The sequence below is a fragment of the Cololabis saira genome, unplaced genomic scaffold (genome assembly GCF_033807715.1).
Source record: "Cololabis saira isolate AMF1-May2022 unplaced genomic scaffold, fColSai1.1 scf025, whole genome shotgun sequence".
In the NCBI taxonomy this organism is placed as follows: domain Eukaryota; kingdom Metazoa; phylum Chordata; class Actinopteri; order Beloniformes; family Belonidae; genus Cololabis; species Cololabis saira.
In genome coordinates, this window is record NW_026906189.1 from 690,001 (window position 1) to 702,500 (window position 12,500).

The 12,500-nt window shown below is 43.8% G+C and overlaps 18 non-coding genes and 2 pseudogenes across 18 annotated transcripts; all 20 read right to left on the bottom strand.

Annotated features, from left to right (window-relative positions):
* Positions 1 to 8: 8 nt before the first annotated feature.
* Positions 9 to 127, bottom strand: LOC133426121 (5S ribosomal RNA). The gene has a single exon (XR_009771557.1). It is a non-coding gene; the product is annotated as a 5S ribosomal RNA (ribosomal RNA).
* Positions 128 to 326: 199 nt separating this feature from the next.
* LOC133425659 (5S ribosomal RNA) lies at positions 327 to 445 on the bottom strand. The gene has a single exon (XR_009771129.1). It is a non-coding gene; the product is annotated as a 5S ribosomal RNA (ribosomal RNA).
* A 199-nt stretch (positions 446 to 644) lies between these two features.
* On the bottom strand, positions 645 to 763 carry LOC133425745 (5S ribosomal RNA). Its single transcript, XR_009771200.1, has one exon. It is a non-coding gene; the product is annotated as a 5S ribosomal RNA (ribosomal RNA).
* A 216-nt stretch (positions 764 to 979) lies between these two features.
* LOC133425746 (5S ribosomal RNA) lies at positions 980 to 1,098 on the bottom strand. The gene has a single exon (XR_009771201.1). It is a non-coding gene; the product is annotated as a 5S ribosomal RNA (ribosomal RNA).
* Positions 1,099 to 1,297: 199 nt separating this feature from the next.
* On the bottom strand, positions 1,298 to 1,416 carry LOC133425968 (5S ribosomal RNA). The gene has a single exon (XR_009771412.1). It is a non-coding gene; the product is annotated as a 5S ribosomal RNA (ribosomal RNA).
* A 263-nt stretch (positions 1,417 to 1,679) lies between these two features.
* LOC133425719 (5S ribosomal RNA) lies at positions 1,680 to 1,798 on the bottom strand (annotated as a pseudogene).
* A 217-nt stretch (positions 1,799 to 2,015) lies between these two features.
* LOC133426051 (5S ribosomal RNA) lies at positions 2,016 to 2,134 on the bottom strand. Its single transcript, XR_009771490.1, has one exon. It is a non-coding gene; the product is annotated as a 5S ribosomal RNA (ribosomal RNA).
* A 6,256-nt stretch (positions 2,135 to 8,390) lies between these two features.
* LOC133425734 (5S ribosomal RNA) lies at positions 8,391 to 8,508 on the bottom strand (annotated as a pseudogene).
* A 217-nt stretch (positions 8,509 to 8,725) lies between these two features.
* On the bottom strand, positions 8,726 to 8,844 carry LOC133425845 (5S ribosomal RNA). The gene has a single exon (XR_009771294.1). It is a non-coding gene; the product is annotated as a 5S ribosomal RNA (ribosomal RNA).
* A 199-nt stretch (positions 8,845 to 9,043) lies between these two features.
* LOC133425846 (5S ribosomal RNA) lies at positions 9,044 to 9,162 on the bottom strand. Its single transcript, XR_009771295.1, has one exon. It is a non-coding gene; the product is annotated as a 5S ribosomal RNA (ribosomal RNA).
* Positions 9,163 to 9,385: 223 nt separating this feature from the next.
* Positions 9,386 to 9,504, bottom strand: LOC133425688 (5S ribosomal RNA). Its single transcript, XR_009771161.1, has one exon. It is a non-coding gene; the product is annotated as a 5S ribosomal RNA (ribosomal RNA).
* A 199-nt stretch (positions 9,505 to 9,703) lies between these two features.
* Positions 9,704 to 9,822, bottom strand: LOC133425748 (5S ribosomal RNA). Its single transcript, XR_009771202.1, has one exon. It is a non-coding gene; the product is annotated as a 5S ribosomal RNA (ribosomal RNA).
* Positions 9,823 to 10,038: 216 nt separating this feature from the next.
* LOC133425938 (5S ribosomal RNA) lies at positions 10,039 to 10,157 on the bottom strand. Its single transcript, XR_009771384.1, has one exon. It is a non-coding gene; the product is annotated as a 5S ribosomal RNA (ribosomal RNA).
* Positions 10,158 to 10,374: 217 nt separating this feature from the next.
* On the bottom strand, positions 10,375 to 10,493 carry LOC133425749 (5S ribosomal RNA). The gene has a single exon (XR_009771203.1). It is a non-coding gene; the product is annotated as a 5S ribosomal RNA (ribosomal RNA).
* Positions 10,494 to 10,710: 217 nt separating this feature from the next.
* On the bottom strand, positions 10,711 to 10,829 carry LOC133425528 (5S ribosomal RNA). Its single transcript, XR_009771002.1, has one exon. It is a non-coding gene; the product is annotated as a 5S ribosomal RNA (ribosomal RNA).
* A 199-nt stretch (positions 10,830 to 11,028) lies between these two features.
* On the bottom strand, positions 11,029 to 11,147 carry LOC133425580 (5S ribosomal RNA). Its single transcript, XR_009771054.1, has one exon. It is a non-coding gene; the product is annotated as a 5S ribosomal RNA (ribosomal RNA).
* Positions 11,148 to 11,346: 199 nt separating this feature from the next.
* LOC133426229 (5S ribosomal RNA) lies at positions 11,347 to 11,465 on the bottom strand. Its single transcript, XR_009771661.1, has one exon. It is a non-coding gene; the product is annotated as a 5S ribosomal RNA (ribosomal RNA).
* A 199-nt stretch (positions 11,466 to 11,664) lies between these two features.
* On the bottom strand, positions 11,665 to 11,783 carry LOC133425987 (5S ribosomal RNA). The gene has a single exon (XR_009771430.1). It is a non-coding gene; the product is annotated as a 5S ribosomal RNA (ribosomal RNA).
* A 199-nt stretch (positions 11,784 to 11,982) lies between these two features.
* Positions 11,983 to 12,101, bottom strand: LOC133425919 (5S ribosomal RNA). Its single transcript, XR_009771365.1, has one exon. It is a non-coding gene; the product is annotated as a 5S ribosomal RNA (ribosomal RNA).
* A 216-nt stretch (positions 12,102 to 12,317) lies between these two features.
* On the bottom strand, positions 12,318 to 12,436 carry LOC133425932 (5S ribosomal RNA). Its single transcript, XR_009771378.1, has one exon. It is a non-coding gene; the product is annotated as a 5S ribosomal RNA (ribosomal RNA).
* Between the last annotated feature and the right edge of the window lie 64 nt (positions 12,437 to 12,500).

Here is a 12,500-nt window from a genome sequence, read left to right on the forward strand (position 1 = left end):
GTTGAAAAAGCTTACAGCACCTGGTATTTCCAGGCGGTCTCCCATCCAAGTACTAACCAGGCCCAACCCTGCTTGGCTTCCGAGATCAGACGAGATCGGGCGCATCCAGGCTGGTATGGCCGTAAGCAGAAGCTGCAGCTTGAAATACCTCTTATATGGAGTTGAAGATAAGTCATAGAATATAAGTCATTGATTTGTTGGTTTTATTTGTTGGAGTTAAAGTGCCTTAACCGTGTGCAAAACACTTTAGGACGTGAGCTGTCGCTGTTACCACGTTGAAATATGTGTGGGTAGATTAAGCGAGAGCTTTCTCTGCTGGTTGAAAAAGCTTACAGCACCTGCTATTCCCAGGCGGTCTCCCAACCAAGTGCTAACCAGGCCCGACCCTGCTTAGCTTCCGAGATCAGACGAGATCGGGCGCATCCAGGCTGGTATGGCCGTAAGCAGAAGGTGCAGCTTGAAATACCTCTTATATGGAGTTGAAGATAAGTCATAGAATATAAGTCATTGATTTGTTGGTTTTATTTGTTGGAGTTAAAGTGCCTTAACCATGTGCAAAACACTTTAGGACGTGAGCTGTCGCTGTTACCACGTTGAAATATGTGTGGGTAGATTAAGCGAGAGCGTTCTCTGCTGGTTGAAAAAGCTTACAGCACCTGGTATTCCCAGGCGGTCTCCCATCCAAGTACTAACCAGGCCCGACCCTGCTTAGCTTCCGAGATCAGACGAGATCGGGCGCATCCAGGCTGGTATGGCCGTAAGCTGAAGCTGCAGCTTGAAATACTTCTTATATGGAGTTGAAGATAAGTATATAATACAAGTCATTGATTTGTTGGTGATAATAATTTAGAAGCGCTTATTTGTTGGAGTTAAAGTGCCTTAACCATGTGCAAAACACTTTAGGACGTGAGCTGTCGCTGTTACCACGTTGAATTATGTGTGGGTAGATTAAGCGAGAGCGCTCTCTGCAGGTTGAAAAAGCTTACAGCACCTGGTATTCCCAGGCGGTCTCCCATCCAAGTACTAACCAGGCCCGACCCTGCTTAGCTTCCGAGATCAGACGAGATCGGGCGCATCCAGGCTGGTATGGCCGTAAGCAGAAGCTGCAGCTTGAAATACCTCTTATATGGAGTTGAAGATAAGTCATAGAATATAAGTCATTGATCTGTTGGTTTTATTTGTTGGAGTTAAAGTGCCTTAACCATGTGCAAAACACTTTAGGACGTGAGCTGTCGCTGTTACCACGTTGAAATATGTGTGGGTAGATTAAGCGAGAGCGCTCTCTGCAGGTTGAAAAAGCTTACAGCACCTGGTATTCCCAGGCGGTCTCCCATCCAAGTACTAACCAGGCCCGACCCTGCTTAGCTTCCGAGATCAGACGAGACCGGGCGCATCCAGGCTGGTATGGCCGTAAGCAGAAGCTGCAGCTTGAAATACCTCTTATATGGAGTTGAAGATAAACATAGAATATAAGTCATTGATCTGTTGGTTTTATTTGTTGGAGTTAAAGTGCCTTAACCATGTGCAAAACACTTTAGGACGTGAGCTGTCGCTGTTACCGCGTTGAAATATGTGTGGCTAGATTAAGCGAGAGCGTTCTCTGCTGGTTGAAAAAGCTTACAGCACCTGGTATTCCAGGTGCTGTAGATTAAGCGAGAGCGTTCTCTGCTGGTTGAAAAAGCTTACAGCACCTGGTATTCCCAGGCGATCTCCCATCCAAGTACTAACCAGGCCCGACACTGCTTAGCTTCCGAGATCAGACGAGTTCAGGCGCATCCAGGCTGGTATGGCCCTAAGCAGAAGCTGCAGCTTGAAATACCTCTTATATGGAGTTGAAGATAAGTCATATAATATAAGTCATTGATTTGTTGGTGATAATAATTTAGAAGCGCTTATTTGTTGGAGTTAAAGTGCCTTAACCATGTGCAAAACACTTTAGGACGTGAGCTGTCGCTGTTACCATGTTGAAATATGTGTGGCTAGATTAAGCGAGAGCGTTCTCTGCTGGTTGAAAAAGCTTACAGCACCTGGTATTCCCAGGCGGTCTCCCATCCAAGTACTAACCAGGCCCTACCCTGCTTAGCTTCCAAGATCGGACGAGATCGGGCGCATCAAGGCTGGTATGGCCGTAAGCAGAAGCTGCAGCTTGAAATACCTCTTATATGGAGTTGAAGATAAGTCATAGCATATAAGTCATTGATTTGTTGGTTTTATTTGTTGGAGTTAAAGTGCCTTAACCATGTGCAAAACACTTTAGGACGGGAGCTGTCGCTGTTACCACGTTGAAATATGTGTGGGTAGATTAAGCGAGAGCGCTCTCTGCTGGTTGAAAAAGCTTACAGCACCTGGTATTCCCAGGCGGTCTCCCATCCAAGTACTAACCAGGCCCGACCCTGCTTAGCTTCCGAGATCAGATGAGATCGGGCGCATCTTTTTTTTTTTTTTTTTTGTCTTTTATTGTGAAAATATATTTTACATTTAAAAAATATACTTTTGTTTACATTTTGCTTTGAAAACAAATATTTTCATCATACCGTATAACAACAATTGGGTCTCTTTTTCCCATCAAAGAAAGAAAAAACTAAATATTACATTCGAGCTCCCAAAATAAAAACCTCCATGATTACACAGTCATGTTTAAAGAACAAAACATCACCCATTTAGCAAAATGAACACACAGAAAATTCCTATCAACTGCACACAGTTCTCACTCTATGAGCTCCTAACCACCATGTACTCCTAGCTATTTACAATCCCACTTAATCACATACATGACACCGCCAACAACCGCACAACCCCTTCACCATTTCCATATAATTCTTTTATCCCTGTCCAGGGACAGAAGATTACCATTTTCCACAAAAGACCGTTCAAATTTCTCGTCTCCATGAATTAAACGAAATGTAATTTGATTTTTCACTATATTTTGGAATATGGGCCAAATTTCAACAACTCTTTGTTCGAAGTGTGCTATGTTCCTGCGTGTCTTTATAGCCCATCGGGCATGGCTTAATAGGAATTTACATAAGGCTACATTCTTCACCTTACTGTGGTCCCATTCCCCAAACAAAAGAAAAAACTCCCACGAATCCCTCCCGTCCCACACCATTCCCAATTTATCGACCAAACATTTCTTCAACGCGCCCAGAAAACCGGTCAGCTCAGGACACACGTCATACATGTGTAGCAGAGTCTCCGGGAATAAACCGCAGATATCACAATCCCTACTAACCTCCCTGTCGAATTGGTGCAAAATCACATTTGTAAATATTTTATTGTGTCTTATTTTGAAGTCGTTATCCTCAGCCTCAATACTGTTTCCCTTCAATTTCCACCTTTCCCAAATTCTCCTCCCCTCTTTCTGTGGAAAGATCTTGCCCCAGTAAGACAGGGAGGCCGGTTTTTGTGTGACATTTATCACGATGAGGTCGTATATTTGTTTGCTGGATATCATGCTGAACTCTTTCTTTTGCCCACCCTGTCTAACTTTTAATTCAGGAAGTTTGCTTGTCCTGTCTTTGACTATCTTTGTTTCTATTAAATTCTTCCACGTTTGTGGTATACTTTCCTTGATAGTTCTATAGTAATTGGAAATTGTCGCATACTTTATGTTATCATCTACTTCCACTACGCCATCAAAAACCGCTTGTGTTGGTATGAAATCGGGCATCAATTCGTACATTATGTCCTTCAATTGTATAAATCCGGCTTTCAACATTTTATTATTACACAATATTTTATTGTCCTTATGTATATATTTATTTAGAAATATCGGTAATTCCTTCACTATGCTTATAGATTTAGCTTCATACTCTATGTGGTCCAGGAAAGCAGTTTGCGATGCCAGGACCTCTCTATAAAACAGGGGAATTCCAGCGGTCATTCGCCACTGCAGTTTCATTAATAGAGTAAAATCCCCTATCTTGAAAACCCTATTTAAAAAGAACCCCATAAGGCACTTCCAGCCATAAGCTGTGTCATCATATAAGTATTTTTTTATCAATTTAATCCTAAACGCTCGTTTCTTACTTTCTATGTCTATTAATTTTAACCCTCCTTCTTCGTATTTACCTATTAGCGTTTTTCTTGCAATTTTCCCTACCTTCGCCCCCCACAGAAAAAATGTCATAATTTCGTTTAGTCTATTTAATACCCACAAGGGTAAATCTATCACCATTAAAGCGTAATATATTTTCGACAATATCAAGCTATTTAATACCACCACCCTCCCGTTAAGCTTTAGATTTCTCATCTTCCAGTAGCATAATACTGCTTCTATTTTTTTGATTATACCCGACCACGTCAGATCTCTTGCCATATCACTATCCACCCCTATGTATGTACCTAATATCTTAATATGTTTAGACTGTATTTGCACTGGTAATTTGCACTGGCCTTGTGGCGGCTCCTCTAGATTAATGAACATCATTTCCGATTTTGCAAAATTTATTTTTGACCCTGAGGCTCTGCCATACCGTTCCACTAATTCTATCGCCCTATGTACACTGTTTATATCTTTTATTAGTAGAGTTGTATCATCCGCAAATTGTTGAATTACACAGACCTCACCTCCAGGTAATTCAATACCTTTTATATGGGCATCCTCTTTAATAAAAACACTCAGTGCTTCGACAACTATTGTGTATAAGATTGAGGATAGCGGACATCCCTGTCTAACCGACCTCTGTAACTGAAAAGGGTCGGTAACTACCCCATTACACTTGACGCTGCCAGTGGCGTTTGCATACATCAATTTCACCCAGCTCAAAAACCGTTTCCCAAATCCCACCCTCTCCAGAACTCTAAACATAAATCTGTGTTCCACTCTGTCAAATGCTTTGTTAAAGTCGAGTGAGACTAAAATACCTTCCCTATTTGTGATCTTCAAGAACTCCACTATGTCTCTTACTGTGTTTAATATATCTGCCACTTCTCTCCCCGGCACACTATATGCTTGAGTAGGCGCCACAATTGTGTGAACAACCTGTTTCGCTCTATTTGACAGAATTTTCATCAATATTTTGTAGTCAGTATTTAATAATGTTATTGGTCTATAATTAGCTAGATCTTCTTTATTTCCCTTTTTATATACCATCGTAATAATGCCCCTAGCCATCGATGTTGGCACGGATTGTGTGTTTTCCATTGTTTTAAATAGATTTAACAATATCGGTTTTAATACGTCGCTAAAAGTTTTATAAAAATTGGCCGTTAGTCCATCGCTCCCTGGACTTTTATTTAAGACTAACTGTTTTATTACTAGTTCTATATCTTCCCCTTTTATTTCTTGGTCACACAATAAAATATCCTCCTCTGGTAATTTCTTCTCAAATTTTGCAAGGATTTCCTCTGTTAAATCATCATCCGACCCCTCTGATTTAAATAAGTTGCCATAAAAATTCTGGACTGCCTCGAGAATCTCCACTAAGTCTGATGTGATGACTCCGTTTTCAGTTCTTACTTCCACGATATAGCATTTATCCTGCTTTCTTTTCTCTAGGTTTAGAAAAAACCGGGTACTCCTCTCTCCTTCTATCGCAAATCGTGCCTTACTCCTCAATATGGCGCCCTCGCATTCCAATCTTTCCAATTCTTTCAGTTCTCTGTGTAAATTTACCAACTTGACCTCGTCAATCCGTTTCCGTCCCTCAACCCTTTCAATTTCTGCTTTTAAGACATTCCTTTTCCCATTTTGTCGAGCCCGCAACCTTTTCGCATAATGTATACTTTTCCATTTTATTTTTATTTTCAGATCCTCCCAACCTTTTACTATGTTATTGTTAAATTCTGGATGTGAGCACACGCTCGATATTAACTGTTTCATACATCTGATATAGTTTGCATCCTGTAATAGATATGCGTTTAGATGCCATACGCCTCCTCCCCTTCGCTTTTCGTGTTCCCCCACTTCCACAGACAATATTGCATGATCGCTCAGATATATAAAATCATAACAGACATTATTAAATAACTGCAACTGTGATTGTTTGGCCAAACATAGATCAATCCTACTTTTTTTGAGAACCCCTTTTACTAGTTGCGCTCTAGAATATTTTCTAATGCTAGAATTTTTTATTCTCCATATATCACACCAATTCTTTTCCATCATAAACTCATTAAGTACCTTTCTCGAAGCATCATATCTCCACACGCAACTCTCATTCACATCCATATAGCACAATTTTACATTGAAGTCCCCAATGATAATATCACATTTCTCAGCCACTTTATATAGATCTTTAAAAAAAGTGGACCTATCCCCTTCACTATTTGGCGCGTAGACATTTAACACATTATATTTTACATTTTGGAATTCCAATTCAACATTTATCCATCTTCCTTCCCCATCCTTATTCAACAACGTGGCCCCAATTCCACTGGATCTCCTACACAGAATTGTCACCCCCCTTGCAATGTTTGTGCCGTAACTCGAAAAGAAATCCCCATTCCACAATTGTCTAAAGCCCAGTTCAGTTTCCTTGTCCCAATGAGTTTCTTGCAAACATAGTACGTCCGCCTTACTCAAGCTTATAATTTTTTCAAATTTTGCTTTGTCCCTCAAGCCGTTTGTGTTTAATGATGCGATCTTAAGTGTCATTAAAGACAACAAGGGAAAGAAAAAAAACAGAACCATGATAAACAAAATATAATCCTTTCATATTAGGAGGCTCGTTTCTTTTGACCCCTTCCTTCCCTTGACCCCGATCTGGACCTCGATGTCCGTACCCCCCCTCCCTCATTCTCACCCTCCGTTTCCTCCCTCTTTGCGCGTCTCTCAACTGCCGTCCTGAATGCTCTGCGCTGCGCACACGGTAGCGACCCCCCGCTGCTCTGGCTTATGCTCAAATCCGCATCTTGTCCGCTTCCTCTCTGCTCCCCTCTGCTGACCGCCACCTCAGCTTCCTCTACATTCCCTCTTCTCACGGCACCCACCGCAGCCTCCGCTGTCATCTCCTCTTCCATGCCCTCCGCCAGGCTCTCCACCTCTCCTTCTCCGTCTTCCTCCTCCTCCTCTTCCTCCGCCGCCTCCTTCTTTTCTGCCTCGCTCTCCTCCAACAACTCCTCCGTCTCCTCCTTCTCCTCCTTCTCCTCCTGCTCTCCGCCCGTTCGCTCCGTCATACGTGCACATTCTCTTGCATAGTGTCCTTGTTTGTTACATTTGTAACACAGGAACTCAGGACATTCCCGCAGAATGTGCCCCTGCTGTAGGCATAGTCTGCACACCCTCATTTGGTTGTTATGGATGATCCTAAAATACTCCGGACCCTCGAGAGTGTCAAATTTCGTGCTGTACGGCAGAGCCGCCACCGACTCTGGGAACCTGACTTTCAGGAACCTGGTGCCGTCGAATATGTCCGTGCCAGGCCATTTTCTCTTCTTGATTGTTGAGACCGGCTCTACTCCCCAATGTGCCAGCTTTGTGAGAATCTGCTCATCAGTGATATAAATAGGAAGACTTAAAAATGAGACCACTCTCGTGTCCTTCATTATTTCAGAGGCGATTACTCGCGAATCTCTTATCTTGAAACCGTCTAACAGTCTGTTTTTCCCGTGCGGGTTGCCCATTGTTAGTTCCCACTTTTTATCCGCCTTTACTCGGCAGCCAACGACACGACCGCATGTAACACTCACAGCTTTCAAGAGTTCCATGAGGGAGATGGCATCATCTCCCTCTATCTCCACATTTACTACAAGTTTTTTCTGGTCTTCCGCTTGATCCCAACATTCTTTTGCAGCTCTCGGCTCCGCCACCCTCGCTGCCGTCTCCTCCTCTGCCCCCTTCCACGCCGCTCCGCTGTGTTGTCCTCCCGTCCTCTCCTTCTCCACTTTCTCTGCCTCGGGCCCCTCTCCCGCTCTCCTCTCTTTCTCTCCGGCTCCGACCATTGCGCGGGCCATCTTTTGCCTTGGGATCCCCTCCGACTCCATTTTGTCCGTCATAGCTGAGCTCATGTCCAGTCCGTTATCCACCTTCATCACCGAGTAATCCGTTTTAGTTTTTTTATACTCCCTTGGAGTAGCCCCCCTGCAGCAACTGCTGCCGGGGGAGGTGTTGTTGTTCTCCACTTCTCTGAGCCTTTTCCGTTTGTTTTCCAATCTGAACTTCGTCTCTCCTTCCTCCACCATGAACCAAACTGCCAAGTCACTCTCCCTGCACAAACAGGAAGTCAAAGGGCGTGGCCAGGCTGGTATGGCCGTAAGCAGAAGCTGCAGCTTGAAATACCTCTTATATGGAGTTGAAGATAAGTCATAGAATATAAGTCATTGTTTTGTTGGTTTTATTTGTTGGAGTAACCATGTGCAAAACACTTTAGGACGTGAGCGGTCGCTGTTACCACGTTGAAATATGTGTGGGTAGATTAAGCGAGAGCGTTCTCTGCTGGTTGAAAAAGCTTTTTCAGCACCTGGTATTCCCAGGCAGTCTCCCATCGAAGTACTAACCAGGCCCGACCCTGCTTAGCTTCCGAGATCAGATGAGAAAGGCGCATCCAGGCTGGTATGGCCGTAAGCAGAAGCTGCAGCTTGAAATACATCTTATATGGAGTTGAAGATAAGTCATAGAATATATGCCATTGATTTGTTGGTGATAATAATTTAGAAGCGCTTATTTGTTGGAGTTAAGGTGCCTTAATTATGTGCAAAACACTTTAGGACGTGAGCTGTCGCTGTTACCACGTTGAAATATGTGTGGGTAGATTAAGCAAGAGCGTTCTCTGCTGGTTGAAAAAGCTTACAGCACCTGGTATTCCCAAGCGGTCTCCCATCCAAGTACTAACCAGGCCCGACCCTGCTTAGCTTCCGAGATCAGACGAGATCGGGCGCATCCAGGCTGGTATGGCCGTAAGCAGAAGCTGCAGCTTGAAATACCTCTTATATGGAGTTGTAGATAAGTCATAGAATATAAGTCATTGATTTGTTGGTTTTATTTGTTGGAGTTAAAGTGCCTTAACCATGTGCAAAACACTTTAAGACGTGAGCTGTCGCTGTTACCACGTTGAAATATGTGTAGGTAGATTAAGCGAGAGCGCTCTCTGCTGGTTGAAAAAGCTTACAGCACCTGGTATTCCCAAGCGGTCTCCCATCCAAGTACTAACCAGGCCCGACCCTGCTTAGCTTCCGAGATCAGACGAGATCGGGCGCATCCAGGCTGGTATGGCCGTAAGCTGAAGCTGAAGCTGCAGCTTGAAATACCTCTTATATGGAGTTGAAGATAAGTCATATAATATAAGTCATTGATTTGTTGGTGATAATAATTTAGAAGCACTTATTTGTTGGAGTTAAATTGCCTTAACCATGTGCAAAACACTTTAGGACGTGAGCTGTCGCTGTTACCACGTTGAAATATGTGTGGGTAGATTAAGCGAGAGCGCTCTCTGCTGGTTGAAAAAGCTTACAGCACCTGGTATTCCCAGGCGGTCTCCCATCCAAGTACTAATAAGGCCCGACCCTGCTTAGCTTCCTAGATCAGACGAGATCGGGCGCATCCAGGCTGGTATGGCCGTAAGCAGAAGCTGTAGCTTGAAATACCTCTTATATGGAGTTGAAGATAAGTCATAGAATATAAGTCATTGATTTGTTGGTTTTATTTGTTGGAGTTAAAGTGCCTTAACCATGTGCAAAACACTTTAGGACGTGAGCTGTCGCTGTTACCACGTTGAAATATGTGTGGCTAGATTAAGCGAGACCGTTCTCTGCTGGTTGAAAAAGCTTACAGCACCTGGTATTCCCAGGCGGTCTCCCATCCAAGTACTAACCAGGCCCGACCCTGCTTAGCTTCCGAGATCAGACGAGATCGGGCGCATCCAGGCTGGTATGGCCGTAAGCTGAAGCTGCAGCTTGAAATACTTCTTATATGGAGTTGAAGATAAGTATATAATACAAGTCATTGATTTGTTGGTGATAATAATTTAGAAGCGCTTATTTGTTGGAGTTAAAGTGCCTTAACCATGTGCAAAACACTTTAGGACGTGAGCTGTCGCTGTTACCACGTTGAAATATGTGTGGGTAGATTAAGCGAGAGCGCTCTCTGTTGGTTGAAAAAGCTTACAGCACCTGGTATTCCCAGGCGGTCTCCCATCCAAGTACTAACCAGGCCCGACCCTGCTTAGCTTCCGAGATCAGACGAGATCGGGCGCATCCAGGCTGGTATGGCCGTTAGCAGAAGCTGCAGCTTGAAATACCTCTTATATGGAGTTGAAGATAAGTCATATAATATAATTAATTGATTTGTTGGTGATAATAATTTAGAAGCGCTTATTTGTTGGAGTTAAAGTGCCTTAACCATGTGCAAAACACTTTAGGACGTGAGCTTTCGCTGTTACCACGTTGAAATATATGTGGGTAGATTAAGCGAGAGCGTTCTCTGCAGGTTGAAAAAGCTTACAGCACCTGGTATTCCCAGGCGGTCTCCCATCCAAGTACTAACCAGGCCCGACCCTGCTTAGCTTCCGAGATCAGACGAGATCGGGCGCATCCAGGCTGGTATGGCCGTAAGCAGAAGCTGCAGCTTGAAATACCTCTTGTATGGAGTTGAAGATAAGTCATATAATATAAGTCATTGATTTGTTGGTGATAATAATTTAGAAGCACTTATTTGTTGGAGTTAAAGTGCCTTAACCATGTGCAAAACACTTTAGGACGTGAGTTGTCGCTGTTACCACGTTGAAATATGTGTGGGTAGATTAAGCGAGAGCGCTCTCTGCTGGTTGAAAAAGCTTACAGCTCCTGGTATTCCCAGGCGGTCTCCCATCCAAGTACTAACCAGGCCCGACCCTGCTTAGCTTCCGAGATCAGACGAGATCGGGCTCATCCAGGCTGGTATGGCCGTAAGCTGAAGCTGCAGCTTGAAATACCTCTTATATGGAGTTGAAGATAAGTCATAGAATATAAGTCATTGATTTGTTGGTTTTATTTGTTGGAGTTAAAGTGCCTTAACCATGTGCAAAACACTTTAGGACGTGAGCTGTCGCTCTTACCACGTTGAAATATGTGTGGGTAGATTAAGCGAGAGCGCTCTCTGCTGGTTGAAAAAGCTTACAGCACCTGGTATTCCCAGGCGGTCTCCCATCCAAGTACTAACCAGGCCCGAGCCTGCTTAGCTTCCGAGATCAGACGAGATCGGGCGCATCCAGGCTGGTATGGCCGTAAGCTGAACCTGCAGCTTGAAATACCTCTTATATGGAGTTGAAGATAAGTCATAGAATATAAGTCATTGATTTGTTGGTTTTATTTGTTGGAGTTAAAGTGCCTTAACCATGTGCAAAACACTTTAGGACGTGAGCTGTCGCTCTTACCACGTTGAAATATGTGTGGGTAGATTAAGCGAGAGCGCTCTCTGCTGGTTGAAAAAGCTTACAGCACCTGGTATTCCCAGGCGGTCTCCGATCCAAGTACTAACCAGGCCCGACCCTGCTTAGCTTCCGAGATCAGACGAGATCGGGCGCATCCAGGCTGGTATGGCCGTAAGCTGAAGCTGCAGCTTGAAATACCTCTTATATGGAGTTGAAGATAAGTCATATAATATAAGTCATTGATTTGTTGGTTTTATTTGTTGGAGTTAAAGTGCCTTAACCATGTGCAAAACACTTTAGGACGTGAGCTGTCGCTGTTACCGTGTTGAAATATGTGTGGCTAGATTAAGCGAGACCGTTCTCTGCTGGTTGAAAAAGCCTACAGCACCTGGTATTCCCAGGCGGTCTCCCATCCAAGTACTAACCAGGCCCGACCCTGCTTAGCTTCCGAGATCAGACGAGATCGGGCGCATCCAGGCTGGTATGGCCATAAGCAGAAGCTGCAGCTTGAAATACCTCTGATATGGAGTTGAAGATAAGTCATAGAATATAAGTCATTGATTTGTTGGTTTTATTTGTTGGAGTTAAAGTGCCTTAACCATGTGCAAAACACTTTAGGACGTGAGCTGTCGCTCTTACCACGTTGAAATATGTGTGGGTAGATTAAGCGAGAGCGCTCTCTGCTGGTTGAAAAAGCTTACAGCACCTGGTATTCCCAGGCGGTCTCCCATCCAAGTACTAACCAGGCCCGACCCTGCTTAGCTTCCGAGATCAGACGAGATCGGGCACATCCAGGCTGGTATGGCCGTAAGCTGAAGCTGCAGCTTGAAATACTTCTTATATGGAGTTGAAGATAAGTATATAATACAAGTCATTGATTTGTTGGTGATAATAATTTAGAAGCGCTTATTTGTTGGAGTTAAAGTGCCTTAACCATGTGCAAAACACTTTAGGACGTGAGCTGTCGCTGTTACCACGTTGAAATATGTGTGGGTAGATTAAGCGAGAGCGCTCTCTGCTGGTTGAAAAAGCTTACAGCACCTGGTATTCCCAGGCGGTCTCCCATCCAAGTACTAAACAGGCCCGACCCTGCTTAGCTTCCGAGATCAGACGAGATCGGGCGCATCCAGGCTGGTATGGCCGTAAGCTGAAGCTGCAGCTTGAAATACCTCTTATATGGAGTTGAAGATAAGTCATATAATATAAGTCATT